Raw genomic sequence first — 20,563 nt, 5'->3', positions numbered from 1 at the left:
GATATACATATGAATTCGCCAGCGAAGTGGTTACGTAACTCCCTGGAAACTGGATCACGCACCTTTTGGAATTGATAGTGTATGTCATAGACTTTGTGTTGCGATCATTTCGATCGTGGTCCAGAAATCAAAAGCGTGATCCAGTTGGCATAGTGATAATCGGATTACACATAACACTTTGCTGGCGAATTGTAATATCACAATTTACTAATATATACAAAAGAAGCGGCTGATTTTATCTATATGTTTAAAACCATTAAATTTGTAATACTTAATTCAGAGTTTTTTCTGAGAACAACAACAGTATACGTTTTGTGCATTGAGAATGTTTACAGTCCCTTCTCTCAAAGCGGGCACATTTCATTTCATGACGTCAACCTTTTTCTAGGTCAAATCTGTCTCGTTCGAAGGAACTCACCGCTAAAGTTGGTTTTTGAGGAATATCAATTTTAAACGTCTTATATTCTCAAAAAAGGAGTCATTTTCATTGTCCTCATAATATTAGCTTGCCAATGATATGATGTTGTCCGAGCAATATATATGCCCTTTAAATGTCACCACTCTATTCAGGTTACATTAGTTGCTGTAACTCATTTCATATTCAAACAGCATATCTATTATCTTGCGAAGTTCCACTTATGTTTCTAATGCCAGCATCAATGGCACGGTTACTGTTAGAAGATACGCAACAACAGCAAATTCTTTTCAGAACATCGCGCATTGCATGACGATATTTTTGACAGCAACATACATACAGGATCGGGTTGATACAAGAGTTCAGCACGAGACAAATATACCCGGTCATGAAAATTGTGTGTAGTTGATCTTGATTCAAACTATTGATATAAGGACGTATGATATCATTAACATACAGAATTTGAGCTGGGAATTGACAAAGAAAAAAGACAATGTTGTTCAGGATCAAAGTGCGAGTGACCTGATTATGCACACGATTATTTGGAAGTTCACGTCTCATCAAAACTGATATGATTTTAACTGAAATAGTGCAGTTCATTAGGAAACAAACTAAAAATGAAGAAATTGGGATTAAATTTAGAAACCCTACAGGTTGCCAACAATATGCAACATGAACAGGTAGGTGTGAGAATGCTTGTTCGGGAGGCCATATGAAACAAGTTGGCCTAAGTTTATATCCACTTGCCCCTATTGCATTAAATGCTGAACCAATCAACCATACTGTAATTACCATCCTAAATGTACGCTTTCTCCCTTCATCATGCAATGTTNAATTGGTTTGCAAATTGCCAGGTATCTTTCTGCAGCAATCAGTGTGACAAGTCCCAATGATAAAAAGTGACAGAAATCAACAGATACACTGCGAACATAACAATCTATAATTGAATTAAGATAATCATAGCGAACATCCGAGGTCCAATAATCCAAACTTCCCCACATCCATACACTTACTAGAAAGAGAATATCCGCAATAGCTAAGTTGATCATAAAAGCAGTCAAGCTACTTTTCATTTCTGGGATTATCAACACTGATATCAAGAAGGTGACATTTCCGAATATGCCAAAGGCACAAATAATAGGAAATATAAACAAGTACGTAACTGCATCAAAGGAGTTGAAAATATGTTTCATTGCTAAAGCTGGATCGGTTAAATTGATGATACTATCTGCCTCAAAACAAGTGCTGGTGTTTTGAATGGCATCCATGATGAAATCACCGACTGTAAGCTGTGATAATGTGTTTTAACAGGTATAATAATATTGTTGATTTGACAAGAGTGTGCACTTCACAGACTTGCTAACTTCATTTAAGTCCATACAGTACTCAGTTCACAGTTCCGCAGTTAAAAATGCACATATAAGTGGAATGGTTTGTTGGCTTCAATCTCCTATTTCTTTACCAAATATGGATGCAGCAACTCGAAAAGCGCTGCTGACTTTATTCCTTTATTGAAATCTGCATAACAAACGTAGTACAGTGTGAGACGTCACCTCGGCAAATTTCTGAATGGATATTCTGTCGTTGAGAAGTACGTCTATGTGATTTTTTTCTATATCCTCATATCACATCTAAATAGATTGCAAAACATTGAGTCACTGATCACATCCATTACTGACTAATAGTCAATATGCTTCGACTATATTTATAAATACGTATTTATAAATACGCACGTGACCAATGGGTACGACATACCAAGACCAGCAAGCGTGATCAAATCCTCATGTCATTGACCACTACTATATACTACTATACAGGAAAAGATAGAAACTCTTTAGATAAATATCATCAAATTTAAGTATTAAATGAATAGCAAAAGTATTACACATTGGGGGATTCCGAATTTGTAATATGTTATCAAAACAACATTTTGAAAATATTTGCTGACGGAAAAAATAATTATCGACGGAAAGGTTTGCAATGTAATCACAAAGTTGAACAAAATACTAGACAATTTTGCTGCACAGTAGTCTCGTGTTGTTTCCAGCTTTTGCATTCAATGCATTCAAAAGTACAGGAAGACCATATCAATTTGTAAGCGCTCTTTAGCAAAGTCATAGTTCATTGAATTAACAACTCAACCGTATGACAAAACAGCCGAAAATAGTAACTTTTTTCAATTTAAAGAGAATTGGCCAATGCTCATTCTAATGAGACTAGTATATGGACAATTGTGTGCTTTTTCATTTAAGGTGGCTGTGTACTCTCAGGCATGCATGTAGTAAAAGTGCAATAACTTTGTAATTATTCGCGCAAAACATATAAAAGTATACATTTTTATAAAGGCAAGACATCAATAAAGCTTAAAATAAATACAGATTTGGGGTAAAAACAACAATTATGAAGAAAATCACAAAAAAGTTAGTTTTTGGCAATATTTGTTAGGTACATCATAACAAAAAAACACTCTTTCCAAAATATTTTATTTTGTTTTTAGCTCAATCTTGAGGCTCCATTCCAAAAACGGTTTTTTAATTTTTGATATTGGCCTTATTTTTTGAGATATTGACCATATAAGGCATCAAAATGAACTTTTAAAATTCAAAAACGCCTATTTGCACAAAATGATGCCCAAAATCGGAAATAGACCAAAATATAAAAAAATGAGAAAACCGTTTCTTGAGTCGATCATGCTTTATACGATGATCATATTTGCTTACCTATAGATGCTGTATTTATTGAGTTATCGTATACCTAAATCGTCATTTTACCGAGAAAATGAACATTGAAATAATGGCCGTTGAAGTTTAAAGTGGTCACATTTTGCACTTTCATCGAATCTCACAGGAGAATGCGACAGTTTTCGTTTTTGTTACTTATATTACGTGAACATCGGGTAAATCCACAGCCCCTTGAGAAGTTTGAGCGAAATCCATTCATAACTTGATATTTAAATCGGGGAAAGAACTTGAAAAACCCACATTTTATCAGCTAAAACGGAGCCATTTGACCACTAGGTTTTTGTGAAATCAGTGCTTCCGTGGTGTTTCCATAAGATGCGCCACGCATGCAGATAAGCGTCGCGTATGTGTCGCGTATTTGTGCGTTAACAAATTTCGCGATACGCAACGCGATGAGTTGTTGCGCGCGTGTACCTTGCTGGTACAACAAAGATTTTCTTTCCTTTTCAATTTCAAACACGAGTGGAATAGTGAAATAAAATCCTTAAAATATTGCAGTTGGAGTTTACAAATCTGGATTTTCATTCCTTGTATTTATAAAAAACATAACAAGGTACAAACATATCATAAAAACTCAATTTTGAGAAAGAAACAATGGCTAGAGTACACAGCCGCGTTAACGATATAAGATTTGAAAAATATACTAAGGAAATCTTGAGGTTTTGACTTTAAAAACCTACATTTTGGTCAAAAATTGTGCTGGGATAGGTCGTTTTCAACATATTTACCATATTCGCATTGCTATAAACATTGAATTGCGTTATCTGTTGACCTAATGAGAAAAAGTATTTTTTAGGGGGAAGTGTTAGCTTTCGTTTGACATAAAAAGAATTTCTGATTGGATGAAGGGAACACTTGAGGTTTTGTAAAACCAATCACAGTTCACTCACTGCTTGGCAGCTCTTGGACAAAAATGTGCATCGGGGTGGAAACTGTGCATAGATGGTTTATAAGAGAATCGTTTTTGTATAGAAACATTTCCATATGCACCTACTGAGTCACACCACTCTTCGTCATACATTAATTCTTCCAGCCACATTTCCCTAACATAATATTTTTTCCCTAACATAATTATTAAAAACAAAAAGGGAAATTTAGTTTGGCAGAGGTGGAGCTCGAACTCACGCCGCGCCGCTATCGTGAAATCTGAATGAGCCTACCGCCTTACAACAAAACAATGTCATTTTTTCAGATATCATTTATTGATCCTTCTTGTAACTGTTTGCTAAGTTTCAATTCCGTACCTTAAAAGCAACTTAATCTAAGAGCGCAAGATGACAGGGGTGTCAAGAGTGGCTAACCATCAAAATATCGCACAACGAAAGTTGAACACACGCACACCTTTGTTTTCAGATTTTTCTTTATTACTTTTTATATTTCTCTTATTTTTCATTGTTGAACTTATTGCACAAAAGAAACATATTGAACAATTTTAATTGTACACCAAAAATAAATCAGTTTTAGAACTTCTTGGACTCTTGGTGGTAACAAATAAAGGAAGATGGCCATTAGAGAAGAACACGTTTTTGGTGAAAGCAGTTCTGCACGCTGTATCTGCTGTCACCAACATCGTGAAATGAATAACAATCTTTTGCATTTAGGCCTTGTTTGGATTTTGTTGACTTGAAATCGCTGCTCTTTGTTTTTACATTTCTGACTGAACTCTTGAAATAAAACTGAACTAGAGTCAACAGACGCTGAATACAAGCCGCAATTTGACCCCTATAACTTGACCCCTGGGTTACGGATGGGGTCAACTGCTCTTGCACTGTGCTTAGGATGTCATAAGAAATATTCCTGGTGAATTTCAGCTTAATCGGAACTTATACATGGATTTTGATTTTTGAAAATTTTGATTGACCTTTTGACCCCTTTAATGACCTTTGACCTCAATGTAAAAAAACCTTATGTACACCGACAAAATGCATTGTTCCAATTTTAATTAAAAAATTCTAACATGTTCAGTTCTTGAGATAAAAATTCTTGAAGTTATTCAGCTAAAAACAGGAAGTGACCCTTAATGACCTTTGACCCCAAAATAAAAATACCATGCATACATCAGGGAACACTAATTCATGTATGTTGGTTATATTATTCTGGTCTGTTTACATTTTGAGATAAAATTTTTTGAACATTTTGGTTTTTGACCGGAAGTAACCCCTTAATGACCTTTGACCCCAAACCTGTAGGCATCCTAAAGACCCTGGCTAGTAGCAATGCATGTGTGCTAATGGCGACTCTCTGCTATATATTTTGTAAAGACAGTGATTTTTTGAATATTTTTAGCTTTCAGACCGGAAATGACCCCCTTAATGACCTTTGACCTCAATTCTTTTTAGGAAGTTTTAAGCACTGCCACATGTTGATTCATATGCATGAGTCACATGATCATTGCATGAAATTTGTGGAAGGAGTAGCATTTTTTTGTGAAATCACATTTTTGACCATTATAGCTAGGTCAAAGGTCACAGCGAGGTCAAAGTCAAATGGAAGGTTTGGCCTAGCCCAGTGGTCATTTGGGTCAACTTTGGTTGAAATCTGTCAATCCTTTGCGAAGCTAGATGCAGTTGATTGGTTGCCAGAAGAAAGAAAGAAGAAACTAGAGTCAACAGACGCTGAATACAAGCCGCAATTTGACCCTATAACTTGACCCCTGGGTTACGGATGGGGTCAACTGCTCTTGCATTGTGCTTAGGATGTCATAAGAAATATTCCCGGTGAATTTCAGCTTAATCGGAACTTATACATGGATTTTGATTTTTTGAAAATTTTTGATTGACCTTTTGACCCCCTTAATGACCTTTGACCTCAATGAAAAAAAAATCTTATGTACACCGACAAAATGCATTGTTCCAATTTTAATTAAAAAATTCTAACCTGTTTAGTTCTTGAGATAAAAATTCTTAAAGTTATTCAGCTAAAAACAGGAAGTGACCCCTTAATGACCTTTGACCCCCAAAATAAAAATACCATGCATACATCAGGGAACACTGATTCATGTGTGATGGTTATATTATTCTGGTCTGTTTATCTTTTGAGATAAAATTTTTTTGAACATTTTTGATAATTTTGGTTTTTGACCGGAAGTAACCCCTTAATGACATTTGACCCCAAAACTGTAGACATCCTAAAGACCCTGGCTAATAGCAATGCATGTGTGTTAATGGCGACTCTCTGCTATGTCATTTGTACAGACAGTGATTTTTTTTTTTTTTTTTACAAATTTTTCAGATTTTGACCGGAAATGACCCCTTAATGTCCTTTGTCCTCAATTCTTTTTAGGAAGTTTTAAGCACTGTCACATGTTGATTCATATGCATGAGTCACATGATCATTGCATGTAATTTGTGGAAGGAGTAGCATTTTTTTGTGAAATCAACATTTTTGGCCATAAGGTCAAGGTCAAAGGTCACCGTCAGGTCAAAGTCAAATGTAAGGTTTGGCCTAGTCCAGTGGTCATTTGACTCAAGTATGGTTGAAATCTGTCGAAGCATAAGAGAGCTAGGGCGAAACGTGGCAAGTCACGCAAAATGTCACGAGTTGCCAGAAGAAAGAAAGAACTAGAGTCAACAGACGCTGAATACAAGCCGCAATTTGACCCCTATAACTTGACCCCTGGGTTACGGATGGGGTCAACTGCTCTTGCATTGTGCTTAGGATGTCATAAGAAATATTCCTGGTGAATTTCAGCTTAATCGGAACTTATAAATTACATGGATTTTGATTTTTTGAAAATGTTTGATTGACCTTTTGACCCCCTTAATGACCTTTGACCTCAATGAAAAAAAAACCTTATGTACACCAACAAAATGCATTGTTCCAATTTTAAATAAAAAATTCTAACATGTTCAGTTCTTGAGATAAAAATTCTTGAAGTTATTCAGCTAAAAACAGGAAGTGACCCCTTAATGACCTTTGACCCTCAAAATAAAAATACCATGCATACATCAGGGAACACTAATTTATGTATGTTGGTTATATTATTCTTGTCTGTTTACATTTTGAGATAAAAAATTTTTGAAAATTTTTGATAATTTTGGTTTTTGACCGGAAGTAACCCCTTAATGACCTTTGACCCCAAAACTGTAGGCATCCTAAAGACCCTGGCTAGTAGCAATGCATGTGTGCTAATGGCGACTCTCTGCTATGTAATTTGTAAAGACAGTGATTTTTTGAATATTTTTACAAATTTTTCAGATTTTGACCGGAAATGACCCCTTAATGACCTTTGACCTCAATTCTTTTTAGGAAGTTTTAAGCACTGCCACATGTTGATTCATATGCATGAGTCACATGATCATTGCATGTAATTTGTGGAAGGAGTAGCATTTTTGTGAAATCAACATTTTTGGCCATAAGGTCAAGGTCAAAGGTCACAGTCAGGTCAAAGTCAAATGTAAGGTTTGGCCTAGTCCAGTGGTCATTTGACTCAAGTATGGTTGAAATCTGTCGAAGCATAAGAGAGCTAGGGCGAAACGTGGCAAGTCACGCAAAATGTCACGAGTTGCCAGAAGAAAGAAAGAAAGAAAGAATTGAGAAGAGACAGCACAAGCCGACGTTTGACGTCGGCTTGTAAGAACTAGATCTGGTTACAGATCTGGACCTAGCCGGGGCCGGAAATGCCAGTCTTAACTTAAAGTTTGACCTTTGACTGGCTATTATGGACATCTCACACCATTATTGGTGCATCACTGTAGCATGTAGGGGCTTTATCCGTCTTTCATAGGCTGAGATACAGCTACTTTTCCGTAATTTTAAACATTTTTTTGCAAATTTGACGTTTTGACCTCTTTAGTGACCTTTGACCCCAATATAAAAAAAACCTCATATACACCGAGAAAATGCATTGTTACAGTTTAAAAAAAAAAATCTACTATGCTTAGTTATGGAGATAAAAATTCTTAAAGTTATTTAGCTTAAAACCGGAAATGACGTCTAAATGACCTTTGACCAAAAAATAAAAATACCGTGCATACATCGGGTAACACTAATGCATATATGAAATTTATGTCACTCTGGTCTGGTTACGTTTTGAGATATAAAAATATGAACATATTTGATAATTTTTGGTTTTTGACCGGTAGCGACTCCTTAATGACCTTTGACCCCAAAACTGTAGACACCCCAAAGACCCTGGTTGGTAGCAATGCATGTGTGCTAATGACAACACTCTGCTATGTAATTTGTAAAGACAGTGATTTTTTGAATATTTTTAGCTTTCTGACCGGAAATGACCCCTTAATGACCTTTGACCCAAATTCTGTGAATAATTTATAGGCACTGGACATAGCCGATGCATATGTGCAAGTGACGTCATTGTAGGATGTAACATGTAGGAGAAGAAGCATTTTGAAGATATTTGGTTTTATACCGAAATGACCCCTTAATGACCTTTGACCCCAAATTTGTGAATATCCTATAGACACTGGATATAGCCGATGCATATGTGCAAGTGACGTCATTGTAGGATGTAACATGTAGGAGAAGAAGCATTTTGAAATTTGTTGCCAGAAGAAAGAAGAAGAAGAAGAAGAACTAGATCTGGTTACAGATCTGGACCTAACCAGGGCCGGAAATGCCAGTCTTAACTTAAAGCTTGACATTTGACCGGCTATTATGGACATCTCACACCATTAATGGTGCATCACTGTAGCATGTAGGGGCTTTATCCGTCTTCCATAGGCTGAGATACACCTACTTTTCCGTAATTTTAAACATTTTTTTGCAAATTTGACGTTTTGACCTCCTTAATGACCTTTGACCCCAATATAAAAAAACCTCATATACACCGAGAAAATGCATTGTTACAGTTTAAATTAAAAAAATCTACTAATGCTTAGTTATGGAGATAAAAATTCTTGAAGTTATTTAGCTTAAAACCGGAAATGACGTCTAAATGACCTTTGACCAAAAAAATAAAAATACCGTGCATACATCGGGTATCACTAATACATATATGAAATTAATGTCACTCTGGTCTGGTTATGTTTTGAGATATAAAAAAATGAACATATTTGATGATTTTTGGTTTTTGACCGGAAGCGACCCCTTAATGACCTTTGACCCCAAAACTGTAGACACCCCAAAGACCCTGGTTGGTAGCAATGCATGTGTGCTAATGACAACACTCTGCTGTGTAATTTGTAAAGACAGTGATTTATTGAATATTTTTAGCTTTCAGACCGGAAATGACCCCCTTAATGACCTTTGACCCAAATTCTGTGAATAATTTATAGGCACTGGATATAGCCGATGCATATGTGCAAGTGACGTCATTATATGATGTAACATGTAGGAGAAGAAGCATTTTGAAGATATTTGGTTTTATACCGGAAATGACCCCTTAATGACCTTTGACCCCAAATTTGTGAATATCCTATAGACACTGGATATAGCCGATGCATATGTGCAAGTGACGTCATTGTAGGATGTAACATGTAAGAGAAGAAGCATTTTGAAATTTGTTGCCAGAAGAAAGAAGCAGAAGAAGAAAGAAGAAAGATCCGATAGCATCACAAGACCTAGCCGGTGTCCCGGCTAGGTAAAGATCCGATAGCATCACAAGACCTAGCCGGTGTCCCGGCTAGGTAAGAATTAGAAGAAGACAGCACAAGCCGACGTTTGACGTCGGCTTGTAACAAGTTTTATTCTTTGTTTATCAGAATAAAATACTGCATCTGCCATGTTATGGCTGCGCCTACTCAAGTGCCCCGCCAAATGCACGTGGGCTGTGAGGGACAATGAACCGCGTGTTGCAATATTACTCGAGAATCCTTGATTATGTTCTGTAAATAGCTTGCTCAGGAATGCGTGGAATGCGGGCTAAGTACGTAGGTTGTGAACTTGACATTCACCGGGGTACTAGTAGAGTGTACAAAGATTATGTCATGAAAAGGATATTTATATTTGTTAACATTAACTTAGATTAGTTTCACAAATCTACATGTAACCTTTTTTTGGGACACCCGGTATAATTGCAACTTCAACATAGGCTTACCACGTGACAAGCAAAGATCGAAAAAGTAACATATTTTGGAATTTTATTTGCTTAAAAACATTATATCGATTTTGACTCGCCGCGCGGATGCTCGTGGCTACTCCTATATACATGTGTCAGTATAATGGAGCATACCATTTTTCGTGTATACACGGTCTGGATTTTTGCAATTTATAGGAGAAGTCCACGTAGGTCCCCAAAAGTTTCTTCCAGATATTGGAGATTAGATTCCCATAAAGACGAAACAGTAATTTTAGTGGGGACCTACGTAAAATTACATAAAATTTTCACCATCAAGTTAGTGTTAATTTACACTAAATTCAGAAAATATTTTGGCGTATATAAAATTGAAATAAAATTCTCTGCTTTCTAAACCACATAAACTTTCACACCATTGGGTATCACGAATCGTCATATATGTACAGTTAATATTCAAATATTTTTATACATTATGATGCTTCAGTTCTTACACAAAAATATTTCATTGAAAACCCTCCCACTCGGCTATTTTAAAAAGGTAATCAGGCTTCCTCAGCATGTACAAGAAAATAGCATTAAAATTGTTCTTATTCTAGCAGCCTTTTAAAAATACTGGTGAACGGCGTCCACTGCTGTACTACTGCGTAAAAGGTCACTTCGAGAATTACTGTCTACAACCTGTTATGGCTAGCCTGAATCCTTCCAGGCCCAGAATTGCCGCGTCTTTTATTACCCACAATCCTTCACGTTGCCTCACCATCAGCACAACCCGATGACCGTGCGTATGATGTTGAAGGACTGGAGGATTTAGTCTATGTTATGGCAGCGCGGAGGTGGTCACGAGTATGGCAAGCCAAAAGCCCCATTACGTATTGCGACAACGCGTTGCTTTCGAAAGCAACGCGTTGCTAAGCCAGCCAATAGAAATAGAGCTTTTAGCAACGCGTTGCTTTCACAAGCAACGCGTTGCTTTCCCAAAGCAACGCGTTGCTTACATACTCAATTCAGGGGCGCCCAAGCCGAGTTTTTGATTAGCCAATCATATCGGCGCTTTGAAGAGCTGTTGGTTATGTCCATCCCGCCTTAGTGGTACTAGTTGTTACATGTTTTGTGTTTTGCGTGTATCACACTATAATTGTACACTCAATTGTAGACCTAAATACTCAGCAACAATATTAATTTGTTTATATCATAAAACGAAATCAATTTCAGGCGTAAAATTTCACAGATATTATGAGAACAATAAATAAGCTTATCAAGAGTTTCTTGCATGCTTGTGTGTATCCTGTAAGAGTCGCTGTGATTGGTTGTCGCCACAAGACGTAAAGAATGACAACAACGTGTTGTTTGCGAAAGCAACGCGTTGCTTTCAGAAGGCGAAAGCAACGCGTTGCTTTGGGGAAAGCAACGTGTTGTTAAAAGCTCTATATCTATTGGCTGGCTTAGCAACGCGTTGCTTTCGAAAGCAACGCGTTGTCGCAATACGTAATGGGCCTTTTAGCTTGCCATACACGAGCGTATTTATATCGTCGAAGCATACTGCGTGATGCGGAGCCAGTTCAATAGAATACAATTTTGTCACAACTACAGCACCTGAAGACTTGTTGTTTGCAGGGTATGTCATCACATCCGTGTCACAGGTCAATAGTGCTAGTTCAGTCATGGTTCAGTGCCTGATGAGTTAGCATGGTGGTGCGTCTTGGATGAGACGTGATACTGTAGTATCAAAATTAGTAAGTCTAGATGGACAGATTTAAAATTAATTCTATTCTGTTTATCTACCTGGATGATTGGGAACATTCACAAAATATTATATTAGTTTACTAAATTACATTACAATTGTGTAAAAATCAGAACTTTGAAAGACATTGAGGGTGTCCTCCTCAGCAAATGTTACAATATGGCTATAACACCTGAAATTGTGTCCCACAACTAATGATACCATAAGGGTCTTTTTATCTTTTCAGTTTCCGTAAGTCTATTATTCAGATACGAAAACGCAAGGGATTCAGTAAGTTTACTGTAATCCGACTTCATTGTTAACTCTGAAGTACCAATCAGTTTATTTTAATAGAGGCAGATGCCTATGTCAATAAAAGCGGGAGAGACAAGATTATGTTAACACCGGTGTTTTTAATGGTCTAGCGCCCTCTCGTCTTTGACAGTGGTAAATTGATCTACATTAATTTGACAAAATGCATCCTAATCCGAATGACAAAGTCCACTTTTGTCTGTAAAAACGTTGAAAATAAGCCCTTAAATCACAAAAGGTCCGCTTATGAGTCTGTCGCACCCCAATGCACTTGTGCATGGCCACAGTGTCGCCCTTCCCTCGTATCAATGTATATCTCCCTATTTTGCTTCCTCCTGCCCCCCCCCCCCTGATCAGTCTACCCACTCCCTCCCCGGTCCCTACTCTCTCCTCTCGAGTTCTTCTCTTTCTAGTCTTTCCGTCGCTCCCCTTCCTCTCTTTCTTCCTCACCCCTCCCACTCTCACTTGTTCAGTCTCAAGTATCTCCCTCTCTCCCTGCCCCTCCCTTGCGAAATTTATCAGTACAGGGTGTATCAAAATGATTTTTTTACTATTTTTTGTACCAGTTTGGGGTTAATTGTTTAAATACTTGTAATTATAGTAGTTTTATCTTCTCTAAGAATTTTAGATCATAAAGATAGCACATTCTGTTCAGAAGTTACACGATTCTAAAGGAAAGTAGGTGTTTTTACACTTTTCATCATAACGCTGGATCAGTAGCGCACCATTTCCAAAGCTCTATTTTACTACAAATACCTGAGAATGATATGTTGAAAACCATGGAAATGCCTATTTCTACATTCACAATATATTATATAAATGTTCTAATCAATATTTATTGGTTGAGAGTAATATTATTAACTTGAATAATTTAGGTTGGGTGAAAGCAGTTTGTGTATCAACACATTCCAGTGCGGTAATATAAATTGTACTATAAGAATCATTGAGATTACTAAGTAGATGGTGTGGCAGAATTGCTATAGACTGTAGACAATGTAGGTTAAGTTAGACCTGGTAAAAGTTATTGGAATGGGTCCAAAGTACTCCACACTTCAGCGTGCATACATAGTAAAGAATTACTGGTTGAAACGAAGCTATGGAGAAGTGCAGGGAGATTTAGAAGACAGTTTCCATGAGCAAGGAGTATCCCATGCAAACATGCTATAACTTGCAATGTTTCAAAATTTGCTATGCGCAGTTTCAGAGTGTATCCATCCCAGGTGTTATGTTCATTCAAGATAGGGCTTCACCTCACACTGCCAGAGTCGTAAGGCAAGGACTTCAGGACATACTGCAGTTACTGTCCGTTTTCCTATACACAATACACAGTGCTCTTTCCCATTGACGCGTGACCTCTACAAATAGCCCTACGTTAAAAGTATGGGGATATGACTAGTTAACGTCGCTGTGTGAAAAATAACCGGCCAATATTAAAAGTACTCTTCTAAAGTTCTAGAAAATATAGTTTTTTAACATGTCCTAAATTTTTAGCTAATTTAGATGTTTGGAAATATTCGTACTTTGGTGTTTTAGTTCATGTTATAGGTAATAGTACATTGCCTAGTTAACGTCGCTGTGTGAAAAATAACCGGCCAATATTAAAAGTACTCTTCTAAAATTCTAGACAATATAGTTTTGTAACATGTCCTAAATTTTTAGCTAATTTAGGTGTTTGGAGAGGGTCGCACTTTTGTGTTTTAGGAAGGATATGTAAACGACAGATAACACCAAAAATATGAAGAAATAATTTCCAAACCGTGTTAAGTCAACAATCATTATGTTGCTCATTTTCAAGAATGCTGGTTTACAAAAGGCAGGCCATTGTCTCATTTCGTGAACAAAGGTACACATACCATTGTTTCCTTTCGTTTCCTTTATAATCGGTTACCCAACTGAAGCTATAATACCAGCTTTATTGCGATATCGCACATGAAAACAGACACATGTGCACAACCAGAAAAGATCCGATTTAATCAGTTGAGCTGTTTCAATGAGTGTTATCTTGGTTTAATAGCTTTTAATGGGGTTTAAGTCCTGCAAAGGTCGAGATGAATTCTACTGTAGACATGACTGCATCATGAACTATCTTTCTATGTTCAGTCTCTCTAAAAACGGTATGTGTATATCAGGCATGAGACTACACTTTCCTAAAAAAAACTGAAAAAACTGAAAATGCGCGTGAAATTGGGCAAAAAGTACCAAAAACAGGCTGAATTTAAATAAAGTTGCGGAAATTTTGACTACAAAAAAAACTGAATTCAGTTTAAAAACTGAAGATTCTCATGCCTGGTATATATCCCGCCGATAATACCGGGTCAACAGGATGCAAATGGGAATTTTTTCTCGTCTTTACCACCGATTTTTTTTTAAATTTTGCTCCCCCTGACCAAGAAAGGCGGGAATTATTCGGTTTTTGTTACTGCGCGAGTCAATAACGTTCCAAATTACGCACGCGTAAATTCACAAAAGCACGCGTCATTCACGCAAAACGCACTTCGCGTACGTGCTGCGCCTAGCAGTGTGTACACAATTCTGTATCAATCCACGATGTTATGAGTCCCGCCTATTAAGAGCTGATCAGAGTATACGCCCCTAGCTGCGATCATGTAATCTGACTCTGAACATACGTAGATAGTGATAAATTGATCTGAATAGATACTGGACATTGCTCCCAAATGGAGCCAAGCGACCAGGTTGAAGTGATGTGCGCTTTGGGGGACTTAGTCGGATTTCTGTTGTTTGCTGTTTTGAAGAGTTGCGGATTTGAAGGTTGTAGGAATATTTGCTTGTATTATTGAGTATTATTGTAAATAGTTCCAATCGTGAAACTATGAACGTTTGTAATAATCCTTTTGGCAGGTGAAACGTACAGTAATTATATGACGAGGAATTCACTTGCTCTCTACCTGTAAATTCAATCACGAATAACTAAATATTAGTAGTAGGCATATTACTTTACATTGACAGGTTGTCCCTTTCAAGTACTCTCGCATTCCATTCCTCGGTTACATCGCGTATGTGATATTCATAGTACTGATACCTGTGCTGTTACTGAACATGCTTATTGCAATGATGGCAAGAACGTATGAAACCATCGAGCAGAAGTCACGGATGCAATGGAAACGACAGGTATAGTAATATAATTTTGAGTTTGTTCTTCTTCCATGTAACAAATGTTAAAAGAGCCGGTTCACGGTTGTTTGATGGCATGTACAACTGTATTCAATTTTAACCAAACTTGAACACTGATCATGCTGATGGCGCTATTCATCTTAAATCTTGTTTGCATCTTTACAACGGGTGAACACTTGTATAATGGCATTAAAACATCAGAAAAATGAGTAACAGATAGCAAGGAAATTTTCTTTAAAAATTATTATGAAATGAAAGGAATAACTCATATTATTGTGCGAAATTATACTTAAATAGCGCCCTCAATTTGCACACAAATATCCAAGTTAAAGGAAAAAATAGGTATCGTCCAAGTCTAGAATTTAACATTATATGTTTTGTTAGAAAAAATAATAAATGATCACATCAAATTACCGTGGGTTATAGCAGGTCAGAGCTTGACAGTTTTATACTTGTCCGACGAAAGCTTGACAGGTTTCTACTTGTCCGACGAAGTTGGCAACCAGATTATTTTTTATTTATTTGGGCATGCTGAACTCGAATCTGTAGTCTGTCAAGCAATATTTTGAGGCCGTGACCCTCAAAAAGACCCCCGAATGACCTCATAGGATCGTATAGGGGGCAAAAATTTGTTTTATTCCAATAACACTTTCAAACCTCTCAAATTATGCGTTTGACCCCACGGATCCCAGAAATGTAATGTTTCTGCGTGTACAACCTATCGTTAAGAAGTTATGGGGGCACAAAAGGTCACAGGTCGATTTACTTGTGGTGTAAAAGTTGAGACAAATTATTTGCCTAGCTTAGAGGTTTCAGAAAAAGAATAGTTTACACTATCTGCGATGTCTAGGTAGCTAGTTATACAGCAAAGAGTCAAAAGATATGTAGGATTCCATAGGATTCAATAGAATTTGTATTTATTTATCATCTTCTGAACTTGACATCGCCGATAGTAAAAACTATTCTTTTCCTGAATCCCTTGAATTTGAGGAACAGTTTGCACTCATTTTTACGAAAATCGGAGCAACTTAAATGTTTCACCCATGTATAGCATGCCCTCAGTAGAAGAGGATATTAAACGTCGCACGAAGTTGGCAGCCTGGGTATTTGGTAGATTGAAAAATACCATCTGGTCTAACCATGACATCACCAGATCGCTGAAAGTAAGGATCTACCAGTCGCTCATCCTCCCTATTGCCACCTATGGTTCAGAATCCTGGGCGTTACGTGAATCAGATCGACACAGACTGGATGTTTTTGAAATGTGATGCCTTGGGGCAATGCTTGGAGTTTCCCTACTTGACAAAATCCGCAACAATTCCATCAGACAGAGTCTCAACATCACTAAACCCATCAACGATGTTATTTGCCAGAGACGTTTGAAATGGGTTGGGCATATCCTCAGGATGCCTCAACATCGGCTTCCCCACCAAGCCTACATAACGACTTCAGCAAGAAAGGACCAACAGGTCGTTCACCAACCAGATGGAGTAACCAAATTCAGAGGGACCTGGGAATGGCACCACAAGAAGCAAAGACAAAAGCAACAGACATAACTGAATGGAGGAGGCTTACTCGGCAGAGGGCAAAGGGACACGTCCTATGCATTTAAGTCAGCAAGTCAAGCCAAGTATAGCATGCAAATTGACCTTTGATCTGTTGAACCTCATAACTTGGCAAATATAATACATTTTTGTGATCTATAGACCCAGACGAATACCTGACAGATCGTTCCATCAAAGTTGTCCTCTCTGGCCAGTCATCAAGTATTTCCTCCATCAATGCATCAGTTCCCCAGGTGTCAATATTGGGCCCACTTTTAATTCTCTGTCTTCATTGATGACCTGGGTGATGAGTGTGAAAACCAGCTATACCTCTACGCAGATGATTCTACCTTGTTTTGCGAGAGTAAATCTAGAGACAACCCTGAGGCCGTTACTGTTAGCCTAAACAGAGACCTGGAGAAAATGAGGATCTGGGCAGACAGATGGAAGGTGACCTTCGAGCCAATATTTAAGGCAATGACGATATCAAGATAGAGGAATCCAACCAAGCTAAATCTTCTGTTTGGTACCACCAAACTGGCTGAGAAGGAGCAGCTGAAGATCCTGAGAGTCACAGTTGACAGCAAGCTGACCTGGACAAAGCACATCTCCAACGTCTCATCCAGAGCATTTTGTCTCCATCAAAGACGTCAAGTTGCTCTGTTGCTGCAGCAACAGTCCTCTGCAAAATGCACACCAGCCATAGTGCACTTACGTCCACGGCGAATTCACCGTGACCCTTCCAGCCATAAACCCGCTTATTGAAGATTAAACCGATATATGCAGTACTAAACCATTATATAGTAATCTATTGTCCAATGCAAATTTATTACCACCTGATAATATTGATCCAATGAGCGCCCGAATTGTCCGCTACGGACGAGTAATCCAATCGATAATGACTCTATTGACATGTACGAACACAGCCCCACTGATCGAGTTTTGGGATATTTTTCACTGGTTTGCAGCTGTTTGCTGTCATTTACTCATCAAGGCGGAGTACCGTTATTATAAGGACTATGCCAATTATTTAAAGATTGACATGTAGAGAATAAGCCATAATTGATTGACAGAAAGTACTAAATTTGTACCTATGACGGTTTTATGACGCCAATCTTGATAGGATTTCTTTTTAATAAAAATGTATGTTCCCCCGTTATTAAAGCTTGTACCGGGTTGAAGATTCAGATATTTGGAAAAGAATAAGTAATTGAAACAGAGAGAAAGTACTAAAATCATAGCTTTTATACTTTTTGATATATGATACTAACTAGTTCGTCCCCAATAGCTACGATACAGCGCTACCAATGGGGTTCAATTGCCTATTGTGAGTGCCCCTGTGTTGTGTGCATACATGTAGTTAACAATAACTGCATGATGCTTGTGCCCACCAGATCTGAAAGAACTGCTACCAAAACCATTTGTAGTCAGAAGAGCTACCCGCTCAAGCTTGTCCATGCCTTGTCATGCTCTAGCTCTCACAGTACCAGTTTCTGGAACCATTTCTACTGGTAGGACCTTCATCCACACTGCAGTTAACGTTTGGAATAGCCTACCAGATGGAGTAGTCGGAGACGTAACTGATAACGGCGCACCGTCTTTCAAGAGCAGAGTGTATAAGCATCTCATTTCATGTGTCTGATGCTTTTAGTTACTGTACCCCCTTCACTCTTGCTGTTCCTAATTGATGTGAAAAACTGAGTGGCTCATGTGGTTGTCTTTTATAGTGCCTCGGTGCCTCTAAAAGTTCTTGACTTTAGTCACTCTAGCATCTTAGAAAACAAAAACATCGTTACTGTTACTTCCCGGCATTGACATGCGTAGTCTCTATCCCAACCGGGTTGAGCTCCTTCTTCGTCACTGAAGGGTTCAGACCACAAAATAGCTTTGCATAGACCTTGCGTACAAAATAGGGCTCACGTTTCTAGTCATAAGTCCAGTTACCTCCAACTTTGAAATATATATTTGATATCAACTTAATCAGAACAGAATCTTGCATAACATATCTGAAAATGACTCAACATTTTAGGTCTACTTTTGAGAAAATTAGCGCTGAATAAAAATGCCAGTTTTTCGCCTGTTTGCATCCAACTGCTAACCGCGTTTTGACCTCGTGTGTTCATACGCACAGAATTGTAAACGTCCCTCAAATTTTCGCGTTTTATTTTCAAATTTGTAGATATCATATTCACAATTTCTAGTAACGATATCCAACACTAAAATTTTCAATATTGTACCGATTTTTCCCGGGGATTTTGCACAATTTTTGTTTGCAAAATCGGAATCAACTGAAATTTTGGGAATAAGCTTGATATCTACTGAAAAATGTCATAAAAAAGAGGATGCTAGAATCACAAAATACTCCTTTAACAGTTGACAATATTATGTTCTAAGCAATCTAAATGGTTATTATTGCCTGGTGGTCTCTATATAATTAGCATATTCATTAGAACATTTCATTAATGCACTGGTAATCAATATTTTTTTTCCATTAATTAACTTAACGCATTTGGCATTTTTCCCAAGCGTACACTTGGAGAAAGTATTCGTACACAGTTAACCATATGCTTCTTTGCTATTATTATTTTAATCTTTAGTGGGCACTGCTTGTATTAAACATGGAGAAATATATCAGTAAAAAGGAGCTGAAAAACAGTACAAAGCATATTCAACAGAAATCACGATGAAACAGTCAGAAGCCGTCATCAAAGGTCTGATACCGAGGTGAGTAATTATTATTTTGACTCGCATAAATCTGGAACCATTTGTGTATTTATATAGTTTATAATATTGTCTTTTGTTAATGGCACTGTATAACGAACGAGTTTTTGTCGTTTTTATGCTGCATTTTTATCTGATATTACATCTTGACTCTTCTATCTTTTCATTCTTGTTAATTTTGAAATATCGTAATTAAAAATATAAATAACAAAAAAGTATATTGTTTCGTCATAAATGTACTATAGTATACTTTATACCATGTCAGTCAAACATGAGGACACGATGGCTCAGTGGTTACGGTCTTGGACTCATAATCTGAGAGCTTGCTCGACGTAAGTTGGTTCGAGTCCCCGTCGCACCACCGTGTTGCACCCTTGGGCAGGGCGCTTTGCCTCGCTTGTCTCATCACTCCACCCAGGAGCAATGGGAAGCTGTTAGGGTATAACCCTGCGCCATTTGTAGGCTGCAAACGTAGTTCCGACATATTCTAATGACGGCAGAATAAATGTAAAGCGCTTTGAGGCTGTTTACGGCATAAGGCGCTATAACAATTATCTACAATTTATTTTTCATCATCATCATTAATTGTCATCAACATATAAATCACCACAATCATTATCTTTATTATTATTCGCAGTAGTATTATTTTTATTATTATTACTGTTATTATTATTATTATTATTATTATTATTATTATTATTATTATTATTATTATTATTATTATTATTATTATTATTTAATTGTTATCATCATCATCATCATCATCATCATCATCATCATCATCAATGAAAAGGGAAAGCGCCAGTGGTAAAGAATTTGTTACCCGTGCCTTACTAGTTACCAAACGGCTTGCTAAGACTCGGCCTAAGACCAAGCGAGATGCAAAGCAAAAGTGGCAGGTAATTCACTGAAATATTCAAATTGTGTTATTTTACACTTTGATCAGCTCGTAATCGGGGCGGGGGGGCATAGTCGTAGATCCGGGGGATGGGGGAGGGTAAA

Source organism: Amphiura filiformis, chromosome 15 (genome assembly GCF_039555335.1).
Source record: "Amphiura filiformis chromosome 15, Afil_fr2py, whole genome shotgun sequence".
Lineage (NCBI taxonomy): Eukaryota > Metazoa > Echinodermata > Ophiuroidea > Amphilepidida > Amphiuridae > Amphiura > Amphiura filiformis.
This window is presented reverse-complemented; position numbering follows the sequence as displayed.